At 37.2% G+C, this 22720-nt stretch overlaps 1 protein-coding gene across 1 annotated transcript in view; it reads right to left on the reverse strand.

Moving 5' to 3' along the window:
* Trps1 (transcriptional repressor GATA binding 1) overlaps window positions 1-22387 on the reverse strand; it is a 233410-nt gene extending 211023 nt beyond the window's left edge. Inside the window, exon 1 of the mRNA XM_076835609.2 lies at window positions 21960-22387. The gene's annotated coding sequence lies outside the window, so the exon portion shown is untranslated. The remainder of the gene's footprint in view (window positions 1-21959) is intronic.
* Window positions 22388-22720: the final 333 nt, after the last annotated feature.

Below are 22720 nucleotides of genomic sequence, written 5' to 3' on the forward strand. Positions count from 1 at the left end.
GCCTTGAATCACCATTCTGGACAAAGCTTACACCACAGAAACTCAAACACAAAAGAACTAAGAAATTAAGCCACACAATCTACAAGAGAATGACACCACCACGCTAGTCTTTGGAAGAATATGACACCACTCCTTCCTGAGAGAGTCGAGAGCTAGAATTCTGTTTGTTCTATCTGTATACATCCTAAATATTATTTTTTAAATTAAAAAGTTAAAATAAGGTCTTAGAAACATCATTTTCTAAGTCTAATGAGCCCTCCCATAGTTAATGGTACAGAAATTAAAAAGATTAGAGACAGAACAATAATTATAATTATCATTATTATAATAAATATTCACACAGCCCTTCAGCATTCACCAAACCTGTTTTACATATGCTACCTGTATTGATTTTTCCGCCCAAAGCTGTGCCCTGGTATTGTTACTCCAGCCTACAGGTAGGGCGAGGCTAGAGACCAGCCATACCACATAAAGGAAACACAGCTACAACCCACTGTACTGCTGAACACAGCCGGACATCAGCTTATTCCAGACAACTTCACATCTCAAAAGGCATCAGGATGGCTGAATCTTCTTTAATTTGTACTGTGCATATCCAGAGTACAAATAAGCCTGGAAAGAGGCCAAAGTGCTCAGATTACAGAAAAATGCAAAACAAAACAAAACAAAATCGATTAAAAAATATTTGATGCACATTTATGACCCCTGAAGTTCTAGGTATTCCCTGTACTCTAGGAATGGTCCTCCAACAGCAAGAAAAATGCACAAGTCTACTATTTGTATATCAGAACCAGTGTTTCTGATGCTGACTTTAGTACCATTGTTTTAACAAGGTAATTCTTTAGGAGTTGAGAACAGAACAATATACATTAATTATTAATACTGATGTTTTTTATCAGAACATTATGATTTCCTCTTAAACATATTTCTTCAAAAAGATTTGCTCTAGTAAATAATTTCATATGTTCAAGGGACAACTGTCTTTAATAAAAATATGTCTAGTTTTACCACTGGGTCTTATGAAATCAATCCATATCAACTTAAAATCTCACCCCATATATAGCAATACTAGAAGTTAACCTATTAATAATCAAAAAGGAGAATCTAAATTTCCTTATTTTATTTATTGTTTCCGATTTTAAAATTCAGACACAAATATATAGGTCCTGTAGACTGCAAGTTAAAATTAAGGTCACATCACATCCAATTGCATATCAATTATTTTTTCTTTAGCTAACAGGCACACAAGGATCTTAAAGCCCCAAAAGGAAGCAGCTGGCTACAAAATATAGAAATCAGTAACATTCAATCATAGCTGGATATTTGTTGTTGTAAGGAATTCCAAGCAGTTCTACTAAAAGTACTGTTTCATAATATATCCTTAATATGGGCTTCCAGAAAAGGACATTAACACAGAAGGTGTAAAAAGCATTCCCTTAGCAATTACTTTGGAATCAGCTTGAAAATGGAACGATTTTCACAGGGATGGATGCACAACAACTGCCTTGAATTTTGTAACTTAAGAAAACTATAAAGACCTCAATTCTCAGAACACCAAAAGTACAGAAGTCTAAACCACTCCAAAAAGACTCCCTGTGCTTATAAGACTACCACCTTATAATGTGAATTGTGATTTAACCATGACTTTATTTTACTCATAGCTTTCTGAAAACATGAGACATAATGCTTCCATCTACCAAGAGCGTTTGTCTAAGTAAATAAACTTCAAAAAAAAAAAATCAGAAATACTTGAAGCAGCTCCTTGAAAACTCTGAGAAACCAGGTGACTGATAATGCAGGCGAATAATCCATTTTTAATTAAGGAAAACCTAGTACTTTAGTTATCTCCACTGGCAACTGTCCCTCCAGTTTGCACCAGGATCACAGGTGAAGAAGATTTAAAGATGAGTCACTGTTGATAAACCCATCCCAGGATTGGCACAAGGAAATTCGAGTGTCCAGACAAGGAGGGGCCGCAGCACAAGAGGAAGCAGGGCAGAAGGCGAGGAAAAGGAGTTCGCGGGAGGAAATGCGGCGTCGGGGGCGCGCGAGGTGCCAGGGGCGCGCTGGGCGGCGGGGGCGCGCGCCGCTGCAGCGGGCGAGGGCGGCGGGGAGCGCGGCAACCGGCGAGCTGCGCGCAACTGCTTCCGCAGGACTTCCTGCGACAACACGCCCACGGCCCGGCCGAGCACGCGTGGTGGCTGCCGCGGGCCGGGCTCCAGCCAGCGGGAGCGCCCCAGCACCCCGCGCCTGCAGATACAGCTTCTTCCTAGTGACAGCCGGCTCACTGGGAGCCGGGCTTCGCCAGAGTCAGTGCAAAGAAAATGGAATCCTATGTCTGTCACTCATCTATGGTGCTCGGGTTTTTTGTTTTTTGGGGTTTTTTCCTCCTTAAAATGAGGAGGCGAGTATTCTTGGTGTTTAGTTCTGATTATATTTTCCATTAAAGCGTGCTGGGGCTTTAAAACTCTTTCAGAAAATATAATTTTTTAAATCCAACAGATAAAAACCTAATAAATTGATAAAAAATTGTTTGAAGTATAACCCAAACCAAGGTTTCTTCTTTATGTCTTTGTGACACCCACAAGCCACATCAGGATTCATGGCTGTCAAGGCCCTATTTGAAGCAGTACTTACTCAGGTCTGCAAATACATTAAGAAACAAAAGCCATGAAGATTAACCGGACAGTACCACATCCCCATGTCATTCAACAACTTCCCCTTACAAGAGTTTGCTGATCACAGCCTTTTTACTGTAATAGAGCCAAAGAGAGGCAGTTACTTACACTAATATAGATTTAAAAAAAAAAATAGGAGATTGCAGCTATCTACACAGAAAGATGTAAGTTGATGTTTCCAGAATTATTACTAAGAATATATTTTAATGTGGTCTACATAAAGGTGATGGTTTTATCTCCCTAATAATGAATTAGAACCTACGAAGAACACAAACTGAAAAAGTGTTAATATGACAAAGTCACCTACTCTTTAAAGCCCTAGGCTGGACAACACAGCTAATGAAGCCTTGCTCTCCCACCAGATGAGAAACCTAGGGCAGCTCATGCAGTCTTAGTCCAGACTGCTTGGGTTCAAATACCAACTTACCCACTTGCTACCTGTAGTCTGGACAATGTATTAAACTTCCCTAAGAAGTTTCCTAATATCTATAAGATGAAGGTGACAGCACTTTCTATCTCAGATAAAGACAATACACTGAGCAGAGTGGACAATATACTTATCAGAGTGCTCAACAAACATGAACCATGATCCACAAGGTGGCCCCTGATGGGATACTAACTTGATGAGCAGCTTTTCTTTCCCCTATAAAAGTAGCTCACCAAGGGCCCATGGTCCCGTTTATTTAGTGATCAGTGCTAGCCAAGAATCTACCAAATCCATTGCTACTAAACATAGCTCATTTCTATGCAAACTGTGTTCAGCCTTTGGGCAAAGTTTTCATGCCCTCTGCTCCCTGATTTTCACAAGTGAAAACTAAACCCCACCACACATTTAATAATGTCCTCCTTCCCATCATTAAAGGGCACCATACAGCTTTAGCAGACAGGAAACTAGCCCAATACACATGCCGTCCAGCCGGCAAATAAAGGCATCTTCAACAGCATCCACTCCTACATACAGTCTGATAAGGAACATTTTAATGGAGCCAAAACATACATTTCCTTCCTCTATTTCTGCATTTAGCAGACATGAGAGCTCGACAGTCATGTCAGAGATTATGAAATGGCAATAAAGAGAATTTTAAGCCACCAAGGCTACCAGAACAGCAGGGCTAAATTTCTCCTACTCACTTTCAACCAAAAGTATGCACCCCTTCAGTTGTGGAAAAGTACAGAGGATTTTAAAACCTCTACTTATTAACCAGAATGTACTCTTCGGTGAAACTTCTACTGTCACTTAGAGTGTATAAAATGTAGCAGACATTACTTCTAAAAATCCAACCAGCTACCTCCTTCAAAGGACAGATATCAGGGACATTAGCAAAGTTTGTTTGAAAAAGCAATTAGCTAAGGTTTCTAGGAAGCTTTGGAATGTTTCATTTTTAAGGAACAAACAAAGAGATGCAAGTCCTGAGTAATCAACTGCTCTAGAAGCAAACAAATTCACTAAATAGACCATCTCCTTGATTTCCCTCTAATGATTCTGTGTCCACACGGGCTTAGGAATGTACAATAATGGTAAGACTTAATAATTTTCCAGACCTGTTTAAAATAATATTTAAGTGCTTAACAGCATCATATGTGAAGTCAAAGGGACTTCCAATTCTTAGATAAAATTAATTTTTGTTAAAAAAAAAAAACAACTACTATATAGAGGTCAAGGATGTGGTCTTTAAAAAATACTTCAAAATTATTCCCTGGCTTTTAAGATAAAATTTAAAGTGATTAATAAATCTCAAAACATTCACAAGTCCCAGGCATTCTTGCTCCAAAATGAAAAAAAAAATGTCACAGCAGCTATTATTCAGTTATTACTTCATTGGTTATCTCTCAGGAAGACATGGATATTAAAAAAAAAAAAAAAAGTAAAGGGAAGTTCAATATCCTTTCTCTACCCTAAACCTTGGCATCCCAAAGCAGTGTTATCTAGGGTTCAGCTCAGCTCTTAACAAAACTTATTCATCAATATCCTAGTTAGATCTTCTGAAGGTCTGAATCATCCTTCTCCCTTAGCACCAAGCACTTAAAGGAAACTTGCATCCCGAAGCCAGTACATTAGCCACTGTTGATGCCAATACTTAAGCAGCCTGACAAATTTAGGCTGAAATACATTCAAACATGTAAGTTAAAACTGCACATTTATGATTCATGAACTTGTAGCCTAATATCATTTGACTCTTTTATCAAGCCCAGACCTTGTGTATGTTAGGCAAGTGCTCTACCACTAAGCTCCGACCCAGGACCCCAGCCCATTCTTAATGTTTTAAGGGCACATCATTTATCATGCATCATCACAGGACCTCAAATGTAGTACCAGTAGATGTTCAATGCAGTCTGCATTTTCCTTTTACTACAGTTTTCAAATATATTGGAGACTCTATACCTCAGTTTTTTTTTGATATATCCCACCTGGTTAAATGACATTAATCAATAAAAGAAGGGATTTGAAAGCACATTGCAAAATACAACATGCTAAGTTGTAACCAGTGGTATTCCATTTTAGGAACAAAACATTAGGGCAAACTTCAAGCAGCGTCTATTAATTATGCAACACCATATAATCCTTTTCCTCTCTGAAACCTGACAACCCAATTTCACAATTTTCTTAACACCAGAAAACCCTATGCTTTGGTGTCCAAAGCGTTCCTCCCCCATGTGCCTATTTAACACAGCACTTTTAAGAAACTACTGGATCCAAGGCGTTTGAAAGAGAACAAAAGTGACTTGGGTATGATCTCACTCTCTTCAAGTTTGTAATGCCAAGTGGATTCTGGTGTGGGCTTTCACTGAAGCCACAAAAAAACAGGAGCACAAGGCTGTTTAGATGAGTAAAATGGAAGACTTCAGGAAGAAGTATAGCAGTCAAGAGTCAGGAATAGTAGAACAGTAAAGGTTGGGAAAAGGGCATTTCATAAAGAGGAAAGAACATTTTGTAAAGAGAAAAGAATAAATGGTGTCACACTGATGGAACTGGTAAACCGGAGACAGATCAAAGGGTCCTGAATGCCAAACCAATGAGGAGAAATCAGCTTATGAACAAGCACTGAAGGAAGCTGAAGGTCACTGATATGGAGACTTGGAGCCAGGTTAGGTCTCGAGCTATTTCATTCAGATCAAAAGCTGAATGCGTAAAATCCTCAAAGAAAAGTGCAGAGATGAAGAGGAAAATCAAGGACAGACTAGAACAATCGTGGCAGAGATGCAGTGCCCCAGCAGCCAGGCCAGAAGAGACACTCAAGAATGGCTGGCAGCATTCTGTCCATCTGGGAGATGCCCCCATACTGAAAGGCCACTAGGGATTGCCACACGGCAGAGTTAACAAACCGGGGAACCTCGGCAGATCCCACATGGCTAAGAAATGGAGATTTATGTGAAATGAGACCCCGAGTGAGGCAATCAATATTTTCTTGACTCTGAGTTTATTTTATTTCTAATTAGGCTTTATCATTTAAGTGAATGATACCATATATGACTAATTAAGAAACCTCAATTCTAATTAATAAATCTCAAGAAACAACATTTTTTACTTCGAGTCATGTAACATTGAAGATGAAATCCATCTGGAAATAAGTGAAAAAGTAGCCTTTTGCTTCACCTGTATTTTTCTAAACCATCAAAGGAATTATATTCAATATTTGTTGATTGTTACCTAAAAGCCATCCAGTGTTTAAAAGCTAACCTATCTATCAGCGTCATTAGCTAAGTCCAAACTACATTTGAACTTTTCCTACATTCCAGAAGTGCTTCATAAATAACTAAAATTGGATTATAATCCAGATGGACAAAAGATAATGCCATTAACTACCTTCTATAAACATCTAGGTTAGTCTTAGTTCACAAACATGTGTCATGAGAATGAGCATATATTACTTTATGTCTGAAAAGACATTTCACCAAAAAGTATGTAAATGCATTAGCACAGTTGTGATTCAGGGGAAGTAAAATAAATTTCAGTATATACTGATTTATCAAGAAAGAATTTCCATTTATAAATAAAAAAGAAAAAGAAAATGAAATAATTTATTTGAAATCTTACATGGATAGAACCTATTTTAAGAACCAAAAACAACAACAAAACTTGGTGGTAAACAAAACCTAACATTAGCGCTTATATTCGTCTATGTTAAGAGAACATGCTAAGTTTCCAATTTCCTAAAGTCAAATAAGAAAAATAAAGAGCTGCTACATAGGGGAGACTCAAGTAGAAAAATAAATTCAAAAAAACATTAAGAAAATATAGGATGAGGCAGACATTTAGAGTGTTCACTATGATTGTATCAGTTGTAAATCTGATGTTAACTTAGAATTCACAGCCAAAGTGAAAAACAAATTCATCTATACTGAGATAGTAGCATCAAAAGGAGAGAAGAACTAGACAGTTATGCAATAACTGTGGAAGTTTTCAGCCTTTCTTCATACAGTACACTCGCCACACCAAGGAGGTGATTTCAAGTGGGATGACCAGACCAAATCAAAATGGCCCTGTCACCTATTTTAGTACTTCTTTTTAATCAATCCTTCATTTTCTGATTTAATTAAAAATTTCCAACAAATGAATATGGTTATTTTCCACAAGCAACCTATTTCATTTTAAAAGAGTATTTACAAATCATTTATAAAGGTTTTTCATCAGAAAGAAACCAAACCAAAAGACAGCCTGCCCTCTAGCTAAAAGACATAGAAATGAAATGAGGGTGTCTTCACCTTGCAGTGGGATGAAGTGGATCAATGCAAAGGCTGGACCAGCCCAGGGCCTGATGCTTCTTCCTGCTTTCCCAAGTCACTTCGGGAGCAACCCTTGATAGAGTCAAGCAACATCAGATTCAGCATGGTATTCACAATTCTTTAAATCCCAGAAATGGAAATGGCAGCAATACTGGGATTATAAACTGTGTATTTCATTTATAGGGAACTGGAGTTGCATTTGCCCTTTAGATGATGTAATTTTACTATTAGGACTGAAAAGATAAGAAACGAAAAATTTTAGTAAAAGACTTTAGGTCTAAGACACGGAATTCTTTCTGTAATTATAATCAAGAAAGAAATATTAATTATATCTATGTTGTACACAGTTGGAGGACACAGCCAAAAATGGAGAGTGAAGAAATTCTAAAAGAAAAATAAAGATATTGAATTTATATTTTTAAATATTTCACTTTCAATATATTCAAAAATAAAATGTGTCTTCCAAAATACAGGACTAATAAGAAAAGCATTTAAAATAAAGTTCTTTATTATTCTTTCATTAATTTGTTTTTATAAATGCCATGGAGTTTATGTAAAATGCCATAAATGGTTTCTCAACCATGTTTTAATAACTAATTGCATATTTCAGGCCCAATCTCACAGATTACCACCACAATTTTCCAACCTGCCCAGGGGCCTATGGTTGTATGAATAAAGAGAAGTCCAGTTTCCTGGAAGACTTTTTAAATTCTCTAATTCAAATGAACCATTTTTAAAAAGAATTTATCCATATAGATAAATTCTGGAGGCATTTTAAAGGAAGACAAGTAACACAAAATAACTTCATACTAATGACCATGATAAAACCAATATTTTAGTACCAACTAGATTTTATATCAGTGAATCCAATGAGGTTCCTATTTCTAAGTGTTTAAAAGAAACACTAAACCTACATTTGCTGCAGAAACTCCTTAGCCTCATGTGATAACTTCTACATTAAACAATGGAGTCCCATATCTTCATAGGTTACTGATACAGAAACGTATCAATTGATCACTGCACAGTGATAAATGACATTTTCTGTTCTATTCTCATATCCATCTGCAGAAGGAAAATAAAAACTAACAAATGTTAAATAATAAGTAGGTTTCCTCAAAAAACATGGACATTGTTTAGTATTTTACTTATAATTAGGACAATGATCAGACACCAGTTCAGTCACTTATCCAAGCAGGGAAAAGACACAATTTTATCTTCATTTTCCTCCTTTGAAAAATAAGATGATTATGCTAAAATGGATAGTAGCTCAACTCTTTCTATAACTCAAATATGACCCTATGATTGCTCTGAATATACTCGAATTAAGGAAAAACAAAGAAGACATCAAATCAAACTTGAACAGCAGATTTTAACACACCAGAAGAAGAAGGTCCAGCCATTAAGAAAAGATTCATTCACTGACCAGAGTCTACTCTCCACAAGAAAACTACTAAAACATCTCACGTCTAGATTCCTATCTCATCCTTTGGTAGGAAGCAGAACACACTATACACTGGTGCAGGTACAATATGTCCATCATCAGAAGAATTGGGGTTTTAGAGCAAAATCACAGAACTACAATTCTATCAGAGGTTACGCCATTTATTTTACGTCTAACCTCAGGTGATTTAATCTGTTCTTCTGTATATTTCCTTTTGTACATGGTTTTCTTAAAGTGACCTAATGAAATAAAGTGTACGTAATGTTGGGCTCAAAGTTAGCTAATAGCTTTACATGATCAGCTTATGTCAAGACAAAATGGACCAATTATTTCTACAACGATGCTCACACAAATAAACCCTCCTCTTGTACATTTCAAGAAGATGAAATGTATCAGTATCTAGAGGCTTTGGATTAAACCTAAAACAATGTACTGGCTTTCCTACTATATTATGAATAGGTTTTTTTTTTTTAATTATACTGTCTAAAAATGACACATTAAACATGATAAAATTATCACATTATCCCGATTCTACAATCCTGATGTGATTACATTGGACCAGAAGTTTTGGCAAAATGTTTGCCTGACATCACAAGAGACAAACAAGGAGGTAGTTGGTTGAAGTGTTCGCATTTCTACCAGTGGAGACACCAAATTACTGTCAAATGCACTCCACAGGGAGTGAAAATAATGTTCCCTCTGCAGTCAATTCCTCCTTTCAGGAAACAGTATGGGGAGGTGCTAGGGATACTAAGTTTACAACTCGGTATCAACTTCCTTAGAGCCTAATGCATTTATTCCAAATAAAAATATGTGTTATAGTCTTACAGATATAGAAGCAGAGCTGTTACTTCTTTATGGGAAAAGCTTTATTTGGTTTACAGGATTATAATTTTTAAAAATGCCGATCATCTTAAGTATAGCAGTGTGAGGCGGGGGATGCAGGCGAAATCAGAGAAAGTTTTCTTTATCCTAAAATGTCTTTGCACAAAATTGTGTTACATGAAAGTTTCCACTCTAGGTACAGATTTAATTTTTACCCTATGCATTGACGATGTTTTTACATTTTCTCATTAATTTTGAAAAATTCTACAAAATGATCTGAAAGAGAATCTAAAGCTGACTAAAGGTTTTTCTTTTCCTTCAATCAAATTTTAAGTATAAAACACATAAGTTCTGAATGAGAAACAACTAAATGCATACTGTTTTATACCATTCAGAATTTTTTCAATTAATTACAGAGAATAAATAAATACATGATTTTCCAAAACCCCGGGTTTTTTTAATTGAAAGTAATATGGTAGAAATAACACAAAAAATAATTTGTCCCTATAGTGACTCCTCAGAAATGACCAAAATATCCTATCAAGGTGTGGCAGGTGAACTGAAATCAGATGCATCAAAGAATTTCTAAAATGATAACAAAATTTTAAAAAATATGAAACATATGCAAAATTAATTTGTGTTTCATGGGAAATAACAAGGGTTCTATAGTAAGAAAATTCTGAAAAGATTAAAGATTTTCTGTCCTTGCTAAAAACTTTTCTAAAAGCTACACTGAAACATTTCAAAATCCATGGACTTAAGGCAACCCAAGAGAATTTGGAAAACATTTGTCTAAAAAGCAATACAGAACACAGGATGTCAATTTGGAAATAATGGAAGCATATTTTGTTTTAAAAATAAAAAAAAAAAAATGTTTAAAGACGAAAATTCAAGTTAACATCCCAGTGATTAACTCTGGGACTGCTTAGCCAAGAACAACTTTCGGCACTTAAAACATAAAACTGTCAGTTTCCTCTGCTTGGAGACAAAACACACAAAAAGCAAACATTCGCTGCTATATTATCCTGGACAAGAAAGATAGAACTTTTATAAAAGGTGATCAGTCTGAATATTGGTACCTAATATGATAGTCATGCCACAGTTCCTAAGAATCAGCTGCAAATTCCAAACCTTAGAACTATGCTTAGCTACTATTCTAGTTTTGTTACTCTCTAAACTTTGATAGAAATATGATCATTTATTACACTATAGTAGCTCAATGCATAAGTATGTTAAGCAGCCTGGGCTTGATGTTATTGAGTACAGCCACCACAAACAACAAGTAAAACTCTTTTTATTAAAGACCTCAAAGCATTGATAACCTGATACTTGGCCTTTCTACTTCTTATGAATCTAAAACAGACTGATGGTGAGAGTTTTTACAGAACTCTTCTTCCCTAAATCAAGATAACAGGCCTTTCAAGCATCATTCACGATCGAATGGTCCAATTCACATTTATAAACTTGGAATACAGAGTTGGGTAGAAGTACTGAGTAACTAAAATTGCCTTAATCTTTTTGCCAGAAATATGTCACAGTTGGTGCTTATAATTGTTTCCAAATTATACCACAACTTTATTTAATTTCATTCAATGCATTTCCTCATAGGAATGGGGTGGCAAAGGCCTGTTCAACAGCAAAATCATATTATTATTTCACTGTATGTAAGCTTCTTACACTGCTCCCCCTAAAATATACATATTATAAAGAAATGCAGGTTTAAAAAAAAATCCTACAGCTGGCACATTCTTCAACTAAAAGGGTAAATCCTTACTCCTCCAGAAATTGAAATATTAGACCTCAAACGGGTAAAAAGGGGAAAGAAAAAAATGGTAATAACGTATGGCAGAATAATCCAGAGGAAGCATGCTTGGTCTGAGCATAATTTTCTCTAGTATCCTAAAATCAATGGTATCATGCAACCCAGGATCTCTCCTCACTCTTCTGACAATCATCCAGAGGATTTTCAGAAAGAAAGACTCTAGTTTTCTAGTTGTATTTCCAAATGCCAAATCAATTCACAGGACTTTCCTCTCCTGAAGGAACATAGCACAGTAGCCTACCAGAAGCTAGAGAAGACTTTTTGTCACAAGGAGCCAGGAACTATGAGTATGACCCCAATGGAGTTTATCTAGAACCCCCAAGGGCCACAGGCAAAGAGGCCAAAGCTTTCCATGTTAAAAGTAAGTAAGTAAATAAATAAATCCATATGTAGCGATAGTTCTTTACATGATTATGGGTTGTACAGTATCTTAGTCCCCCTTCTGTTCAGATATAGGTACATATATATCCTTTTTAAAACGAACTAAAAATGTAGAAAACAACAAAAAAGGTGGAAAACTTGCTTGAAGTAATATCTGTCCCCAATTCTCCATTTCTAATGATTATTGGTCTCGGTCTTATAATTTCATTATGGCCAATAATACACTGAATTACTGAGGCAGTGAGAAGAGCAGAGATGAACAAAATTCAACATTAACTATGAGAAACTGAACTATTTGCAGAGTAAAAAGTGCAAGACACATACACAAGTAAACACATGTAACATGAAAGGGTTAAGTGTGTGACAGCAAACATGCACAATCACACACAGATTTCCAAGTAAAATGTGTACAACAGGATTTTTACTATTGGTCTAAAATCTAAGTTACAGCTTTCTTTCAGATTATCAAAGTGCGAAGAAAAAGTAAAATACGTTGTAAATAATTAGGGCATTCTTTCAACAGTATAAATTGTCTTAAGAACAAGACATTTAAAAATAGAATTAACATGATAGGATACAGAATAAAATAAACAGTTTATTGTAATTGAGGTTTAAACGACAGTGAGTTCCTAAAAGTAATTTACCACATCTTACACTCAGAGAATGTAATGGAAACACATTCTAAATGCAAAGGAGAAACACCTCTTACTGTTTATTTATAAATCACAGAAAATAATACTTCATATAGGTTCTTTGCGTAACTGTTCGCAGTGGCTATTTGTACCTAATTTTCCACAACTTTCCTTGGTTTGCAGAACTAAGGAGCAAGTTTTGCAATTATCTCTAAAAAGGGATGTCCATCCAGTGGTAATCATAATCACTTTTACTTATAATTATTTATTAACAAATTCAGCATCCAAATACAATATGATTTTAAAAGATCTCAAAGGTACATAAAGAAATAACTGGTTTTACTTTCTGTGATTTTCAGTAAACTAGGTTAAAATTTAAAAGTTGATAAAGTATTATTAACAATTCAAAAATAAACTAATATATTGAAAAATTAAATAATATGGATTATTAAAATTAATATATATGCCCAGCCCTGAGCCCACAAACTGAAAGGTATCTTTTAGAAGTAAAGTGAGCTAATTATTTCTCAAAAATATTTAATGGCATCCAAATTAAAGCAAAAACAAATGCCAACATCTCTTAGGAACTTTTATATGTTCAGAACTACCTAACAGTACTGAAAGACAAGTAGGCTGATGTATTTATTTCTACATCTTGCAGAGCTGAAGATGATGTGTGGATAATGACATCAGAGAGTGCACACAAGTAGAATTTGGTTTTTAATTTGCCTTACCAATCTCACTCTCATTTCAGAACTAAAATGGTAATTAAATTAACTCTCAAATAGGTGTTGGGATGCACTAAATAATTTCAATTCACATTAGAGAGACTCAGGTCATTTCAAAAAATATGTAATATGGTAAAATTCCATGTAAAGCCTGTAATGCAAAAATATTCTATAGGAGTGAGAACACAAACGAGTACATGTACATGGGCATACTTAGGTATTATGGAGTCAAAAATTCATATGCTGCCTTTTGCATAAACCAGAGGGAAAAAAAGGCCAACCCTGAATTAGTAAGGCTTAATCCCTCTGTATATGAACTGCATCATGTAACAGAAAAATTAGATTCCACAAGCTAACTTCTGCCACACATATTTACACTATTCATAGGACTATCTAAGTTCCTGTAAAAATACAGAGAAACTGAAATGGTGATTCACAAGGATTAACAAAAAGCTACACTGCATATTATATTATGAATCTTCCCTGATTTGTAAGCTTCATACTCTGAACAAGTTCTACAAGGTAAAACAGCTCTTGATCAAAACACTTTTTATCTATTGCTATATATAAAATATATTTAGAGTATAAATAACAATGTGATGTCATCTATCACCCTATGTTGGTTCATTATCATTATAATATTCAATTTAATTATATAATAGTAGTAATGTTTTTTAAAACTTGGGACATGTATATTAGATAATATAAATGTTTATTATTCCTTATAATACTATACTACTCGCTATCATGAATACAAAGTAATTACAAATAAAGTAATTATTAAGGCAAATAAGAGGACCATGCCTCCTTCAAATTAAAGAAAAAGAAACAAAAAATAAACTGTGGACACTTGTATATTTCCTTCTAACACTATCAACTAAAAAAGGCTTAAAGAGCAGACAATGAATCATTTGTTTATTCAAGTGTTAAATAAATTGCATATATGTTAGCTTCTGACTTACTTAAAAGTATTTGGAACATTTTCCAGAGCCTATTTTGACTGTGTCAATTACCTAGATACCAAAGTTGTTGTACTGTGTTGCTTGATGAAATAGGACATACAGCAACCCTCAAAACCAGTATTACAAGCCTGGCAAATAGCATCACATTTGGGTGACGCACAGAATCCATCACCCTAGGGAAAAATGCATAGGATCATAGTACAGAGTCTTTACATGTTCCATATTATTTCTACATAACGTTTTGAGCTGATAGAATTGTGAACTATAAAGTGCTAGTCCATAAAATGTATATCCAGAAACAGCACTGTCACTTCCCTGCTCCCTTCCACAGAAATGGAACTTTTGAAAAATGATCTCAGAAGCAGTTCTTAAAATACACTGCATGGGGACATTTTGATTTACAGCTTTTTCTTCTTTTCAAATTTCTTAGTAAATTCAGAGTTTATGTAAGTATTATGATAACAATGGATTCACAATGTTAAACCGCCATACTCACTTCAAACTTCTAGACCGTATAAAGTCATGTAGCTCCTTAAAAGATTCACGTTTAAAGCACAGAGTTTCTTACAGCATATTAAAGTCCACCGCTAAGGTGTATCTAAGCAATATTACATGCATTACATACATAAAACACACCTACAGTAGCATACATACATGACCGCAGTAACTTAAACGCAGTGCTATCGTGATACCTCAAGCACTTGCAGGTATTTACCCTGCTAGAATTCCCCTCATAGGCAGCCCACTACTATTAAAACATTACACAAATCAAAATACATTACCTTTGTTCAAATAATACTGCTGTTCATTATATAACATAAAGAGTCATCCTTAATTTCCCAGGAACCAAGATAGTGGTGGATTCTTGGAGCAGAGGTGGTGCAGAATGGTTTGAGGCAAAACCGAAACATATTGTTTAAGTAAACCTTAAGGGGAGGGGATCATATGCGCAATTGATGGATTTTTTTTTTCTTGTATCATCTTCCACAAAGCCTCCCCCAACCCCTCCCCACCACTCAACAGTAAACAAATTGCTGATATTAAAGGACCACAGCTCCAAATACCTCCCTCTGTCTTTTTCCCTTCTTCCTAAACTTTATTACTCTCCCATCAGTTTTGAAGTAACAAACCAACATTCATTAAATAAAAATCTATGGACAGACATACTCATAACTTGATATTTATGTTTAAAAACTTTGTTTTAAAAAATTCAGTAAATCAAGACCTACTCCCAAGAAACTTCCACTGCGCTGATATGAACAACACACAGCTCAAGTTCTTTTAAGGTTTTCCTGACAAATTCGTAAGTAAAAGAGCAGTTAGCAAAGATGGAATACTTCGGATGGGAATAAAGTCTGCAGCTTTCACAGGAAAATCTGAGAAGCACATCAAGTAAATCAAAACTGTTAAATATCTAAGCGGAGAACACTTGAAGGGCCCTAAATATGCAGAAAGCTTTTCATAATTATAAAAGCCTCAAGAAGAGTTTACTCCTCCTGTGTGCAATGCTGAATTTTCAATATGTATTATTCCTTAAATAAGCTCTGAGTAAGGAAGGGGGAAAAAAAATCACAGGAACAAATTCAGGATTAAAAACAAAGTCCAAGATAAGTAACCGTAAGATTTAGACCTCTGCAAGCATTCACATCAGAAATGTCGATACTCAGTTCTGACCCACCAAATGGGGTGGAGGGCCCCATTTCTGGGTGGAGCATTTTTCCCCAAGGAAGGAAATACTGGCATAAGTCTATTTGCCCCCACAAAAGATTTTCTTGCCTGCCAATTTCGGAAGTTGCCCGATGTCAATCAACATCACCAAGATGTCTCTTAACTATAGAAAGTTCTCTTTGCCTTGTCAGAAAGAGAGAAGACGACTATTAAAAAAAAAAAAAAAAAAGAAAGAAAGAAAGAAAAAGAAAAGGTAACAAAAAATTACTGCTTGATAAATAGGGTTAAAAATATCATGTAAAATTCTAAGGGAAAAAAAAACTCTAGTTGAAACACATGGACCCTTAAAACTTATGTTTTCAATCTAAAAATGCATTTTGGTAGTTTCATCTATTTTCCTTCCTCTGCACATAAAAGTGATTAATGTCACAACTAAACTTCCACATTTTAGGCTCTTGCTAACAGGTGTGGCATTCTTTATATACACTATTCATCGACCTTTTGCCAGTGATAACCTTACTTAATCTCCATTGAAACAAAACCAATGTTTTTTTCCCCCAAACAAAAAAGAAATAAGGGAATGCAAATACCCATTCTCCCCAAAACCCAAAAACTGTTTAAGTTACGGTAACCTGAAATGCCCAGCCATCACAAAGAGCAATTGGAGAACTCCAGCAGTGCTCAGCAGGAAAGATTTTTAATAACAGATTGAAAAACAAGAATAAAAATAACTGCATCAACAGAGCCTTTCTTCCTCAGGCCACAAGCCCGTTCTTAGTTGAACTTTTTTCTTTTTCTTAAAAAAAAAAAAAAAAATGGCATTTTGGCCACTAAAACCAATCCAGAACATTATTAAAAGTTAAAAGCTACCAATTACTTCTGTCTGTTCTTTTAAAGCAAAGTTTGGCATTACGTCAGTTGGTTTAAAGAAAACAAGAAAGAGAGAGAGAAAGAGTAGGAGAGAAAGTTTCCTACTTGTATAAACTAAACCACCAGGGAAGGTGTCTAGCCACTTGTGAAGTATTTACTGCAGGTTTTTAAAGAGATAGAAACATTTTAAAAATTAAAAGATTTTTATTATTTTTAATAAATCGTACTTAAGAATGACAAGTCTATCTTTAATGTCTGCTCTGGGATGTTTTAATGTTATCTGCATTTCAATGATAGCTTTGAATCAGAAAATGATTTCCAATGATGCTTCAAACTTGAAGTGCATAGATAAGTTCATTTTTGTTTTTGCTACTTGGATTTATGCTCTTGGGGGAAAAGTGGGATAACAAAAAGTAGACACCCCTTCTATAATAGCCACTATAATTGCAGTCACTATCACTAGTCAGGTTTCTTCATCTAACTAACTTAACAATTTAAATAATTTCCTCCCAAGATCCATCCCCAACTTTCTTAAGTGCAAATATCTCTTTCTAACCTAAATCAAATTCTACATTATTACACCTATCAAAAAACCAAAGACCAACAGATTCAGTTTTCAGAGCTATGAGAGCCACTGTGTGATACGACAACTCAAAAAGTGACCATAATTATAATATCAAAGGCATTATTTATAAAAGTCAAAAATAATAGAATATTCTATACAAATTAATGACTGATTTTGGATCCACTTACACCCAAGGATAAATTTTTTAAAGCATTTATTCTCTTTACAGCACTGTTACTGAACAGTACCATAAAATAATACTTGAAATTTCAACATATTTACTTTAATCAACTAGTTAAAGCTTTTAGGAGACAAATGATTTTGATAATTATTTTTAAAGCTGCCCAATTTTTTAAAATATAAAGTGTATTAGTCTTTCTCTAATATATGTGACCATTATAAGTACCCTAAGAGAATTAGATTAAATTTCTGCTTGGCAAAGGCTAGAAGAGCGTCTTTATATTAAATCTACTGGGGAGCTCTAAAATCCCATAAATCATAACTATTAAAGTAACAAAGAATTCACTTCCTTCTGTATGATATCAAAAGACAAATATAGTTATCCCATAGATACACAACCAAAGTAAAACCAAGTCTAGATATGCTGTTATTAATTTCCCCAAATATCAATAACTAGTAAATCAGGAAGATAAATGAGTAAACAAGACTCAGAACTAGTCATCAAGGGTATTAGTAGTCATAACCAGCATAAGAGGAAGAAAGAGAAACCTCTGTTACCTGGAAGCTTGACCAAGGATGAACAACAGAAAATAAGCCCATAAAACTTGCCTGTTTTTATCAAATTGATTGTAACTGTGAGCTGCAATATTTGGGACAGAACTGTCTGAGTTTATAGTTTTCTACGACTGCCAAAAACAGATGCAGACTACCACACTAGCTGTCCTGCGGAAACTAAATTAAGCAAAGGCAAATATCAAGTGGAAAGTTGTCAGTCTGTTGAATGAATGGCTTCATTTTACACACTAGAGAATATCTTCATAAGAATATGTTTTAATGTAAGCCAGTCATTTTAAGTGCACTGCTTATTACAAAAATAATAATTTCCCTTTAAATCAATTATACACACCTGCCCATAACCTTCTTAAAGTCTATTTTGTTTTATACACAACAGCATAGTGTTGTAAGATGATTGTTCGCCATGAAAGGGAGTACTGAAGTAAAAAACATAATAATAATTTTTGAATCCGCATAGTATGAAAAATGTTTTAAAAGCCAGTTATCACCATGGATCTCAATTTCAAATTGAAATAAAGTTCTAGTCCAAGAACAAATTTTTGCAAGTCCTTTTAAAACTTTCAGTAATGTTTATTTACTTCAACAAAGACGGGAAGGCAAGAGTTTATTAAAATCTAACACCCTTTGACTTATTTTTTAGTTAAAAAAATGCAAAAGTCATTAAATTAAAAGTGTGGTTTCTATCTCCAAACACATATGCATACACATCTCATCATCATCACAATAATAGAAACATCATTGAAATACTAGACTCCTAAAAGCAGCTTTTCCACAGATGCATTCGTCTCCCTGTTTTGAAGGTTTTCCTTTGAATGAAGATCTCCTTATGTGTATTATTACAGAGACCTCCACTGTGGAAATCGGAATAAATTCACAAGTAGTATATGACTTAAAAGAAAAGTAAAAATAATACTGAAATATGGTAGGGCCACATATAACTGACTTATGAATGTGCATACTGAATTGGATCCTAAGCTGTTTTATAAGCAAGTGGGTAGAAAATTTTTATAAAATCATTTAAAATATAAGTAGTCGTCAAATATGCTGAGTTCTGAATTCAACCCAGACTTCACAGCTGCTATGATACTTTCCTCCTTTTCTTTAGTGTTACCTTTAAGACACAAAAGACAAAATCTAAGCAGTCCCAGAGACCCTAACAGCATCTAAAATTCAAAGAAGTGACAAACTATATATTAGGCACTTGCTGTGTTCCACCATTTATTTAGAGAGTGTCAGGCTTGGTTATTATGTGTGTGAAAGTGTTCTGCACACACATATCCTAACTTACAACAGATAAATCAGGAAGCCATAAACGGCAGCTCACGAATGGTAAATAAGACTCTGCCAACAGAGTACTCATGAAGCTTCAGAATGCCTTACATTTAGAGAAATCAAGTCGGAATGTTGGCACTATAACTCTATTCCCTCCTCGGGTGTTTTATTTTCACATTACTAATATCCAGAAATAATCATTAAACTTTAGCACGTTATTGGCTCTGACTATTTAACTGACTGGAGATGTTTTTATCCAAGGGTACAGCTTTAAAAGGAAGTTATGAAATCTAAGGAGAGATAAACGCTAAGAACTATATGTTTAACTTCATAAGATTCAGCACGTCATTAATAAACTTTCACTTATGGTAAAAAAAAAAAAACCCTCATAATGTTGGTATCATTTCCAGACTGTGCTGTCAGCATCAGAACTTACAGGAAACGCTTCATCTTCCCATACAAACCCTGTATTTATTCACAACCCTGGCATACTTGGAGTAAGGGGGGAAAAAAAGCCCGCATGATTATTTTAGATCCTTTGCTTTTTCACATTAACCGGTGGGATGGCTGAGAACGTCTGCTAGGCAAATGAGCAACATGTAAGAAACTTAACAGTGAGCTCAAAAACTTTCATTCTCATTTTGTCCACGTCAAGAACTGAACTGGCTGCCCGCATTACTTTCCTTTACTGTCCCTGGCATTTTTAACTCTGGCAGCCTTGTCTAAATGATCAACTTTTCCTAAAACCAGAAGGAAAGAAACATGATGCCAGCCAGATCCATAGGTTTTAGCTTCAGAGCTGGAGGACTTTGAAGAGTTGTTGGAGGATTCCTATTTTATTTTTGCTTTGAGCCATCAAATTTAGCCAACAACCAGGCCTAGAATCATCATTTCTTATAATTTTGTCTCAGGCCCTATCTATATTTTGCTTTTGTACTTATTATCTCTCCCCAGCTCTTTCCTGTTCACCTGGTAGGTTTACAAAAGTTCAATGAATCTACAAAAGTTCAATGAATCGGCCTAACTTATCTGGTATTTGACTACTCCGCTAAGCTTCTCACTTCACTTACCTTGCTTAAACTCTAGCCGTGATTTTCCAAAATAGGATAAGGATGAATATTCTATAATAATTTTGATTCATCAATAAGATCCATCGCTCTTACTCAAAAACTTTCAAAGTATCAATTCTGGGGCCTAAAAAGATATGGGGAAGTAAAGCAGGTCCTAAAATTTAATAAGTCCAAGATTCCCTCTGAAACCCCACCAGTCCTTGTCGCCCTCTAACTTAAATTGCTTTAGAGTCCTAGGGCCATAAAACAGTTACTGACTTCCCCGGGGGGAAAAAGGGAAACACCACTATCTCAGACAGGTACTAAACAAAAAAGCTTTTCCAGCCACAAAAACAGCTTTGCACTTCAAACAGCTCCCACCTCCGCCTCACCCTCAAATTATTCATGGGGTCCTATAATCCTGGAGTTATTTGGAGGGACAGCGGTGTTTGCCTTGGCCTTTCAAAGATGCGTTTCAGACTCTACAGCCCAAACAGGAACTAGACAGAAAGCAAAGCTCCTGTCCGCCTGGATGTCCCACCGCTGTCAGGCATTTAATCACCGGCCAGTGTCCCCTGACCCGCGCGACACATGGCGCATCAACCGCACCGCAGAGGAAGTCTTCCCCTTCCTCAGCCCCTACGGAAGCTCCCTGGCTGCAAGGCCCCGCCACATGGCACCAACAGGGCACAGACCCCTGGGCCAGGCTGCCCTGTGCTGCTCAGAGGCGGGTGCATCAAGGGGATGCGACACCCTCCTTCTCCAGCCCCAGCTGGGCCTTTAAGGAAAAAAAGTTTGAAGCCTGGCTTTGCAAACTCTTCAAAGCCAAAGCCAGTCCTGTGCTATTTCCCCACTTTGGGGACCACACGAAGGCCCCTTTCTGAGCCCCTCCCGACCCTCCCAAGTTTGCCCAACTTACTACTCTGCATGCCGGTGCCTAGTCTGCTCCCCGCTTGTCAGGAGCCCCCAGGAAACTTGCGGCGGCGGCGGCGGCGGCGGCGGCCCCTCGGGTCCAACCACCTCCAGCTCCTCCGCTGCGCCCGGTAGGAGAGAATTAAAATCAGCCAGAAAGAGACAGCGAGGGGGAGTGGGGCTGCGAGGGGGAGGGGGCACCGGCCTGAAACTTCTTTTTTTGGCAAATGGGGATTTGTTTTTCCTCCTCCCCGGCGGCTGAACTTGACCCTCCTGACTCCAGGGGCTACTGCAGTTTGAAGTCGCTGGTTTCCAAGGCTCAGTCACCTCAGACCCACCAAAAGGAGGAAAGGAAGCGGGGAAAGGAGAGCAGAAGAGAAGAAAGAAAGAAAGAAATCACACGCGCAGAAAGGAAGAAAGAAAATGCATGTGAAACCCGAGAAGCCTGCGCTTGGCTTTCTGCACACTCTCCCTCTGCTTTTTTTTTTTTTTTTTTTTTTCAAAGAAAGTCACTTTTAATTCCCAGGGCTCCCCGCTCGCGATCGCCCACATTTTGCGCACACACGCGCGGGCGCAGCACTCGCATCGCGGCGCCCCGAGCCGGGCGAGGGCAGCCCGCGCCCCCCGCGCCCCCGGCCCCGGCCCCGCGGCCCGCCGGGCCTCCCCTCCTTACCTGTTGATTAATCGTCAAGAACACCCTCGGCAGCCCGAAAGATGGTGGCTCGGCGGCCAGAGCCATGAACCGTCTTCTGTTGTTTGCAGAGTTGATCTTGGATTATTGGGGGGGGGGGAGAAAAAGGTCTTTCCTGCCTCCCCCCCTTTCCCTTCCCTCCCCCCCTTAGGAAAAAAAAGAGAGAGAGAGAGAGAGAAAGAGAAAGGAAACAGAGCAAGGATGTGCCCGGTGCCGGGTGGGAGAGGGGAGGGGGTGTTGTTTTTTGTTTAAAAAAAAAAAAAGAAAGAAAGAAAGAAAAGAAAAAATAGGAAGGCGAGAGAGCGATCGAGAGGACGCGAGGTCTGGAGAAACGAGCAGCACCAAAAAAGAGGACGCTTGAGATTGCAGTGAGATCGGGTCTTTATCAGAAATGTTATCGCTTGTCAGGACCTCAGTCTCCGCGCATTACGTCAGTTTCAAGACACCAACACTATTAATATCAAAGGAGCCTTCGCGGAGGAAAGCGCCACCCCAGACCGAGCTCCCTTAAAGAGACAGCGCGAGCGCGCGTCCCCGCGCCGCCGCCGCCGCCGCCGCCCCGCCCGGCCCCGAGCACCCGCCGCCGCCGCCCGCCGGGACCGGCCCCGGCCGCGGCCAGCCGGCTGCGCGAGAACTTCGCCCGAGTCTGAGCGCCGCAAATGAGCGCGGCGCGGGGCAGGGGCTCGGCCACCTTCCCGCCCCGCCTCCCCGCTGCCTCCCCACCCCCACGTGTGAACGTGCGG

The sequence above is a fragment of the Callospermophilus lateralis genome, chromosome 16 (assembly GCF_048772815.1).
Source record: "Callospermophilus lateralis isolate mCalLat2 chromosome 16, mCalLat2.hap1, whole genome shotgun sequence".
Lineage (NCBI taxonomy): Eukaryota > Metazoa > Chordata > Mammalia > Rodentia > Sciuridae > Callospermophilus > Callospermophilus lateralis.